Source organism: Curcuma longa, chromosome 13 (assembly GCF_044706935.1).
Source record: "Curcuma longa cultivar G26 ecotype Majalengka, Jawa Barat chromosome 13, ITB_CL_G26_1.1, whole genome shotgun sequence".
Taxonomy (NCBI): Eukaryota; Viridiplantae; Streptophyta; class Magnoliopsida; order Zingiberales; family Zingiberaceae; genus Curcuma; species Curcuma longa.
This window is the reverse complement of record NC_133873.1, coordinates 9499033-9508424: the sequence shown is the minus strand read 5'-3', so window position 1 is coordinate 9508424 and position 9392 is coordinate 9499033.

Sequence of the window (9392 nt, the reverse complement as noted above, 5' to 3'; positions counted from 1 at the left end):
CCTCCGAAAAAGATTTAAGTGATGTTTTTTGAGCTTGAAATTGGATCATTATGAGTTCCACCCCATAACTAGTTATAGATCTCTAAATGAGCTTTGATTTGATAAATGATGCGCCCCATGGTTCAATCAGAGTTAAAAGTTATAACCTCTCAAAATTTATGGGTTAACATTTATGTTTTAGTAACTACGAATCATAGTTGTTATAATGTGAATGTTAAACTCTAAACTTTGAGAGATCATAACTTATGATTTGGGTTGAATCACGAAATACACAATATATCAAATCAAAATTTTTGATTATTGAGCAGAATCCATAACAATCTAGTTTCAAAAAATATCATTTAAGAAGTTGTAACAAGTTAAATAAGAATGATAAATTCTAAAGACTCAAGTAATCCAAAACTCAATTCTTACGTGGATCAACAAAATAGCAATTTTAATTCACCCTGAATAAATTGAGAATGATGACTTTTAATCTCACAAGATAGATAATGTGGTAGCTCATCCTCATAATTATGTAAATAGTGGAGCTCTCTCAAGCTTCTCATGGTTTATGCACTACCATATGCTTACTCCTCTTTTAATCTCCACCACTATCATATGCATAAGGTTGCACAATTAATAAAGGTTTATTAGCTTTGCAAAAGAAACATGAATAATGAAATAAAGACAATGTGGATAAGGAAAACAATGAATAGAATAAAATCAAGGAGACAAGTGAAAGACATGGAAACAATGATATACTTCATATTTAAGTTCAATGAAAATCATGCCCAATAGATATCAATCCAAGCTAATTTGGGGTGATTTAATAGCAAGAAAATAACTCTTAACTCTCTCCTACACTAAAACGTCTACAATAAACCTCATAATAGGAGGAACAAGAATTGCAAAAACTTATCACTCATCCCTAATAATTTTCACCAATTCAAACTTTTATTATTATATTTTTCCATTTTTTTCAATTTTTAGAATCTTTTCTTTTTTTTCTTTCACTGAATCTATTTTTTTTTAATTTTTTTCTATTTTTTCTAATTTTTTCCAACCTATCTAAAAATATAATAAAATAAAAAATGAACCCTATCTAATAAACAAAATAAAAAATTAAACTCTAATGGTTTGTTAATGGTGAACTATCTAATTACACCCCTACACTTAAATTTTTGTCCGCCCGGACAAAATTCTCATCTCAGCATTCAAGGTTCCCAAATCCAATGAAAAAGAAATTAAAGATATGGTAGGGAAAAGATGACACATGGTAGAAGAATTATTCAATAACCTATGCTAACAAAACAGAATGAATGAATGAAGAATAAGGAAATGACCTTCATAAAATCATGCAACCTCATGGTAATGTGGTCTCAACAGAATCAGAGTAAGTTCTAGAGTAACAATCACCACAAGTGTCACACAACAAATAGAACAATAAGGCTCAATCCTCACTAGATAGATATAAATCATCATCTCAACTTATCAACATGAAATCCATCACTAAGTTGTGACTACATGTAATCCAAGAACTCTTTCATGACTATGAACCTCTAAAATTGACAAACATAGTTAACTAAATTATCACAATTCCTAAGATGAATAAAGTCATGCAGGGGGAAATTATTAAGAAAGAATGATAAATAATTCTACACATTCTAAACTAAACAAGTAATAAAATATATACAAAAATAAAACAAGCAATGAAATATAAACAAAAACAAGTTGAGATAGAATAACTCCACTTTCATCTTGGGTAGAAAATCTATTGCAAAAGTGAGGCCCTTATCCTTGATCGCCCTAGGTACTCCAACTTTACAAAATATGTAAGATCAATTGCTACATGATTGTTTAAAGTGATTCTTGGGGCATTGCTTCTAGTGCGAATCCCTACATTTTCTTATAACTCTCCAAGATAGAAAAACCACAATTAAACCTTTATGCCATTGAATCAACAACTTCCTCAAAGTAGTTAGAATCATCAGAATTAAATAATTAAACAAATGAATAAATGAATGAGTAAAGAAAATGCACACAGAACGAATAAAAGAATGAATAAAATAAGAATAAAGTAATCAACAACACCAATGTACAATCATATACAAACAAATATCATATGAATCTCTGGCAACGACACCAAAATTTTGATGTGATATTTTTTTTGTTGTTAAATTTTTATTTATTTATTTTATCTTATTTATTTTGTCACTAACACCTTAAAAATTAAAATCTATAATTAATCAAACCCCTAATTATCGCTCAGGTAATATAGCAGAGGTCCGGGTTATCTCTCATAGACTTAATGATGGAAATCTATCCTAGACACATAATGCGGGATTTTTATTTGTTGAGCGCACTCTCTCCTAATTATCCATAAAAAACTATTTATTTACAATTAAATCCTACAAATTAAAACCAATCATACACCCTAATAACAATATTAATCCTATTTCACATAAAATACAACAACTTTACAAAAGCAAGAACATGTTTTCACAATAACATATATCAACAATTTACAAAAGCAAGATCATGTTCATTATTCAATTCATGGCAACCACAACAATCATTATCACAAGTTAACATACAATATTGATTTCAACATCATGCAACATACAACAACCAAAATATAATATACAACAACTATAACATACAACATACAATACAAAATACTTTGTTCATGGACATTAATCAAATTCACACAATCCATTCACACTAGACCGGCTACAACTCCATAAAACATATCACACAATCCTATTAAATCATATTATAAAAAGCTATCTCAACTTAGCACAACCGAATCATTTATAATACAAGTTCAACATTCCAATTTATTAATCATACTCAACCGAATCCAATTTTACATTCAACATTACTAATATCACAAACAACCGAATCATACTCTAGTTCAAAATAACACATTCCATTGAAATTAAACATTCCATACATCAAATTCAACATTCATACATGAAACAAAATTTGTTAGCAATTCAAGTTTCTAATCATCCAGCCAACACTTCGTAACAGAACCAAAACAACCTCCTTAACAATCATTCTACTTGAATCAACAAACAAGGAAAAAAACAGGGGGTTTTTGATGCTATAATCAGACAGAACAAAGAAGAACAGAGGAAAACCAAATCAAATGTTAGGGTTAGAGTTAGCGTCAGAGTTCTCCCCAGTCGGCAAAAAAAAGAGGCAATCGACACCACTCCAGTTGAGACGTGCCAGCAGGCAATGGTGGACCTCACCGGAACTGGCCAATTTCGGCGAGACCAAATCGGGGAAGACCAAGATTGATAGCTGCCCGAGCCTCATTCCTATTGCAAACCACAGACAGGGATTAGAATCAAACGGAACCCTTACCTCGTGTCCTTGGTGGCTGAGATGATGGGAGCTAAGCCCGGCGTCCCATGCCGAACTTCGGTGGATGTGAAGGAATAAGGAACTTGCCGAAGCGAACCACCCACGACAAGTCCCTTACTGAATAAGGTACTGCAAGCCACCAATCGCTGGAACAAACCACCCACGACGATTGAAGGATCAGAGGGGTAAAGAGGAGCAAGCGTCGGAGCGAACCACCCACGATGAGTACGTCCCCAACAGTTGCGTTGGTGCTCGACGACCTTCGTGGACGCCAACCGCCACCTTGTTGCTGATTGGGAAGAGGAGTGGAGGCAATGATTGAGAAAGATGAAGGAGATGGGAGCTTAGCCAAATCGCGATTGAGGAAGAAGAAAAGAGAAACAACAGTAGTCGCGATTGCCGAACCCCCCCCCCCCCCCCTTTGCGTTGATGAATCGACGACCCTTTTAATGCTTGCATTGAATAGCTGACCCCAACTCCACTAAACCGGCCTTAATTGAACCAAAATTTGAACTAGACTCGTGTTAAACTGGATCTGAACCCAAGCTGAACTAATTTTGAACCTGATTGAGTCGTATTTGAATTCAATTCGAACCAGACTCGAATCAGATTTGATTTCTCTCCAAATTGGACCTATTTGTAGGCTTTCTGAATTGATTTCTTTGGCTTGATTTCAATTATTTACAATTAGACTTGATTGTAATTATTCAAAAATTATTATCTTTATTCTAATTTTTTCTAAAATCAAATACCATAAATTAATATCCATAATCACCTCAAATTAATGAAAAATAGAATGAAGATCTAAAATTCATCCAAGATACAGAAATAAGCTAAAAACTCAATTTATGACATGAAATATGATCAAACCAGTCTAATATTACCCTAATTAACCTTGTCAAAATGCTACTTATCAAGGAGCTCAACTGGGTCCTACCTCGGCTCCTCGTAGAGGCTGAGGCAGTGGCCTTCGTTCAGGTCAGATGATGACAGGGATATTGCGTTCAACTTGTATCCATAAGGAACAAGTTTATCTAGTGGATTACCCGCAGTAAATGGTCGAAGACCGTGGGCCTTGGAGTAGCAGCCTTAGGCGCTGAACCAAGTAAATAGTTGTGTTCTTGTTTGTTTTTATCATCGCTTCCGCATAAGATTGTCGCTTCCGCACATTTACTTTATTGAGTTCAAAAATTGATTGAAAAGCGAAACGCGCTATTCACCCCCCCTCTAGTGCGTTCTATCGATCCTACAATTGGTATTAGAGTGGGGTCCTTGAATCCAGTGCAACCACTGATCGAGGGGATTTTTGATCGATTTTTTAAAAAAATTTTCTATTCTTCCCACACTACTAATCCAAGACCAAGTCATGGTACTCGTTTTGCAAATTTTCTTGTGTGCTAGATTAAATGGCCCAACAAAAAGGATTCAGCACTGCGAAACCTCCCCTGTTTTCATGAGATGACTTCCCCTACTAGAAAAGTAGGATGGAATGTCATCTGAAAACTCAGGTGGAGATGTGGATCATCATCCAGACTGGATTCACAATCCCGTCTAGTAGTGATGGACAACCATAGTCTTGCGAAGATTGGGACTCATCTACCAGAAAAAATTGAAGCGAACGCCTGATGTGGGTGTGTTTTATGAGAATTTTTTATTTATATATTTTTATTCCCTTATTTGTTTTGTCACTCACACCCATCAAAATTAATTATTTAATTTATTTATCAAATCTCTATTTATATCTAAAGTAATATAGAGAGGTCCGGGTCGTCTCTCATGGACTCAATGACTGAAAGTTATTCTAGACATATGGTGCGGAGTTTTATTTATTTACTTTATTCAATTCTAATTATCTACAAGATCCATTTATTCACAACGACATCCTATAATTACCAAAAAAAGACTAAATCTAATCAATTACAAAGTACAATCCAACCTATATTACAAACATACATCATTCAAATAATCCACAACACAACATCACATAAATAAAAGAATCCTACAACCTATTATATGAATTTCATTTATTAATACAAAATCAATATGCACTACGAAATCCATTTATTCAACATACAACAACACATAACTTACATAATTTAACCCTAAATTCAAATCATGTAACATACAACAACATACATTCCTCAACCTACATCAATTATACAACATCAATTCTACAAATCTTACAATTAACCAACCTAATAAATTTATTCTTATTCAAATGTTACAATAACACAACCACATGCATCATACACCATAATACATACAACAAATTCAACACACAATTGTCATTGATACAACATACACAACCATACATTCTTTTATCAACAGAATCATTTTATACCATTTCTACAATCAAACATATAGCATACACATGTGTTTAATCGGTCACCATTCAATTCCAGAATCCCTACAAGTTCAACTTCATGTACCATGGTTACCTCATGCTCATGATTTCAACCGTAGACTACAACATTTCCAAAAGCTCAAAAACAATATGGAATTACAGATCAGAACAAGTTATAATTCAATCACAACTGCTAAACATGAAATAACACAACCTAAACCATTTAATACATTCCATCATCAATCCAAGTTCCAAATCATAACCCATATGAACTTCATAACAAGTAAAGAACAAAGGAATCCAATTTAGGAATTTTGATTCATTCATGCCAACAGAACAACACATCTAAGGAAATTCAGAAGTTAGATTCACAAGCCAAAGGTTAGAATTAAGGGTTAAGGTTAAGATTAGAACTAATTAAGTTACAGTTAAGAACTAGTGTTAAGGTTAGGAAGCAGTTAATTCATGGGGGGGGGGGGGGGGGATTTGATGTTATAATTGACAGCTAACAAATTAAACTAAAGGAAACAACAAAGATAAGGAAATAGGGAATGAGCGAATGAATGCGAGGGTTATGAGATTTTTGGTTCCCAAATCAGTGACAAGGCTGCAGCAACACACAATCAGCAACGTAAATCCAACAAAGGGAATGAATCACGTCGGAGCAAACCGCCCACGGCGGATTGCGTTCGGATTGAACATGGATCGAAGTCCTCCTCTGCCCCAACGCCCAGCTGCAAACCACAGACCAAACGTCAGCAACAAGAAACAAAGAATCCCTTACCTTGCTCTATCCGGTGGCTGAAGATGATCGAAGCTGACAAGGTGTCCCATATCAAGCTTCGGTGGATGCGGAAGAACAAAGGAATGGCTGGAGCAAACCACCCACAGTCAATCCCTTGGAGTACTATCGCTCACCAACTGCCGGAGCAAACCACCCACAGAAGTTGCGGAGGGAAAATAGGGAGTGAACGCCGGAGCAAACCACCCACGGCGGCTCCCTTGCGTTGCTGTTGGAATCGATTGTCGTTTTCCCGCCGCCAACGCCTTATGGTTGATCGGAGAGATGGAATCGCGACGGGAGCTCGCTAGGAAGACAGCGTCATGAGAGTAAATGACGAAGAAAACTCAGAGACCGAACTCCCCCTATGCGCAAACCCTAGAGATCCTTTTAATCCCTCAGAACCGGCTGAATCCAAATGTGATTTGGCTGAATCAAATTGGATTTGGCTAGATCAATTAAGATTTGGGTTGAGCTTATGCTTGGGTTGGATGAATCAATTTGAACCGGTTTAAACCAAGTTTGAGTCAAATTTCAAATCTAGTTGAGTCCATTTGATTTTCAATTCAAACCCGACTCGAACCAAATTTATTTTTTCTCCGATTTTGGACCTGGTTGAGTCAATTAGAATCTGATTTAAACCCTACTCTAACTAGGATTAATTCTCTTCCAAATTGAACCATATTATTGCCATCCTATTTTCCTATAAAAAAAATCAAATACACAAATTAATAACCAATAATTTCCATAAATTAAGAAAAAAAATAGAATAAGCATTAAAAATTCACCCAACATTAATATTAGCCCAAAAATCTAATTTATTGACAAGAAATATAATCAAAATAATCCAATCTAATCCTAATTTACCCTGTGAAAATGCTACTTATCAAATCCCCCACACTTATTCTTTCACGTCTCGTGAAAGTAAACTAATATACATTATTTTCCACCCTAGCAATATCAATCAAATCAGAAAATTATAACAACCAGTTAAATAAGAATGTCAAATCTTAGAAACCCAAGAAATACAGAATTCAATTCTCACATGGATCAACAAAATAGCAATTTCAATCCACCCAGAATAAATTAAGAATGATGACAAGAAAAAACCTCACAGGATAATAGTGTGGTCACTCATCCTCATAATCATGTAATTAGTGGATCTCTCTCAAACTACTTATGGGTCATGCACTACCATAAACTTGCTCTTCTTCTAATCTCAACCACTATCATATGTATAAAGTTACACAATCCATAAAGATTTATTAACAATACAAAAGAATAATGAATAAGGTTACACAAAAGAATAATGAGTAAGGGAAATAAAACAATGGGTGTAAGGGAAAAAGAATGAAGAAAAATGAAATCAAGAATGCAAGTGGAAGACATGGAAAATATGATATACTTCATAGATGAGTCAATGGAATCATGCCCAATAAATACCAATCCAAGCTAGTGTGGGGTGAGCTAGTAGTAAGAAAACAACTCTAACCTTCCCTACACTAAACCATCTACAATAAAACTCTAGTAGGAGAAATAAAAAGTTGCAAAAACTCACTTCCAACTATCCCAAATAATATCACCAACTCAAACCTTTATTTTTATTTTATTTTATTTGTTTTCTTTTTTTTCAACAGAATCAAACTTTATTTTTCATAGATTTTTTTTTCACTTTTTTTTTGAACCTATCTAAAATGGACACCATAACACAAAAAATAAAATACAACAAAACAAAAAATAAAAACCTATCTACAAACAAAATGATAGTTTGTCAATGGTGAACTACCTAATCACACCCCCACACTTAAACTTTTGTCCGTCCTGGACAAAATTCATCTCAACATTCAAGGTTCCCAAATCCAAGGAAAAGAGTGAAAGATATGGTAAGGAAAAGAAATGACACAAGAGATAGATTATTCAATAACCTATGCTACCAAAAAGAATGAAAGAATAAAGAAGAAAGGAATAACCTTCATGAAATTATGCAACCTCATGGTAATATAGTCTTGACAGAATTAGAGTAAGTTCTAGAGTAACATTTACCACAAGTGCCACACGACAAATAAAATATTAAGGCTCAGTCCTCACTAGGTATAAACAAGTCATCATCTCAACTATTCAAGGTAGAATTCATCACTAAGTTGTATCCTCACACAATCCAAGAACTGTTTCATGTCTATGAACCTCTAAAAATGACAAACTTAGATAACTAAGTTATCACAATTCCTAAGATGATTAAGTCATGCAGGGAGAAAATTTATTGTGAAAGAATGACAAATGAATAAATGTACACATCCTAAACTAAATTATTTATTTATACACATCCTAAGCTAAGAAAGAATAAATAACAACTATATACATCCTAAACTAACCAAGCAAGGTAATATGTACAAAGAAATAAAACAAACAATAAAGAATATCCATACACATCCTACTTAACAGAAAATAAAACTATACACATCCTACTTAACAAAAAATAAAACTATACACATCCTACTTAACAGAAAAGAAAATAAAGTAAGTATATACAAAACAAGATGAAATAGATTACTCCCCTTTCACCGAGAAGATGGATTGTTGCAAGACAAGACCCTTGATCCCTGATCGCCCTGGGTACTCAACTCTGCAAACTCTAACAAGTTCTTCAACAACTGAGGAAAGTGATCCTAGGGATGTTGCCTACAGTGCAACTCCCTACACTTTCGTGCACCTCTCCAATATAGAAAAGCCACAAACAAGCTTTAGTGTCACTGAAATCAACATCCTCAAATAATTAGAATTAAAAGAATTAAACAATTAAAATAAATGAATAAATAAATAAATAACACCAATCAAAGAATAAATAAATGAATAGAGAAATAGATGAAATGAATAAATAAATAAGAATAACAATGTCCAGTCTAACATAAACAA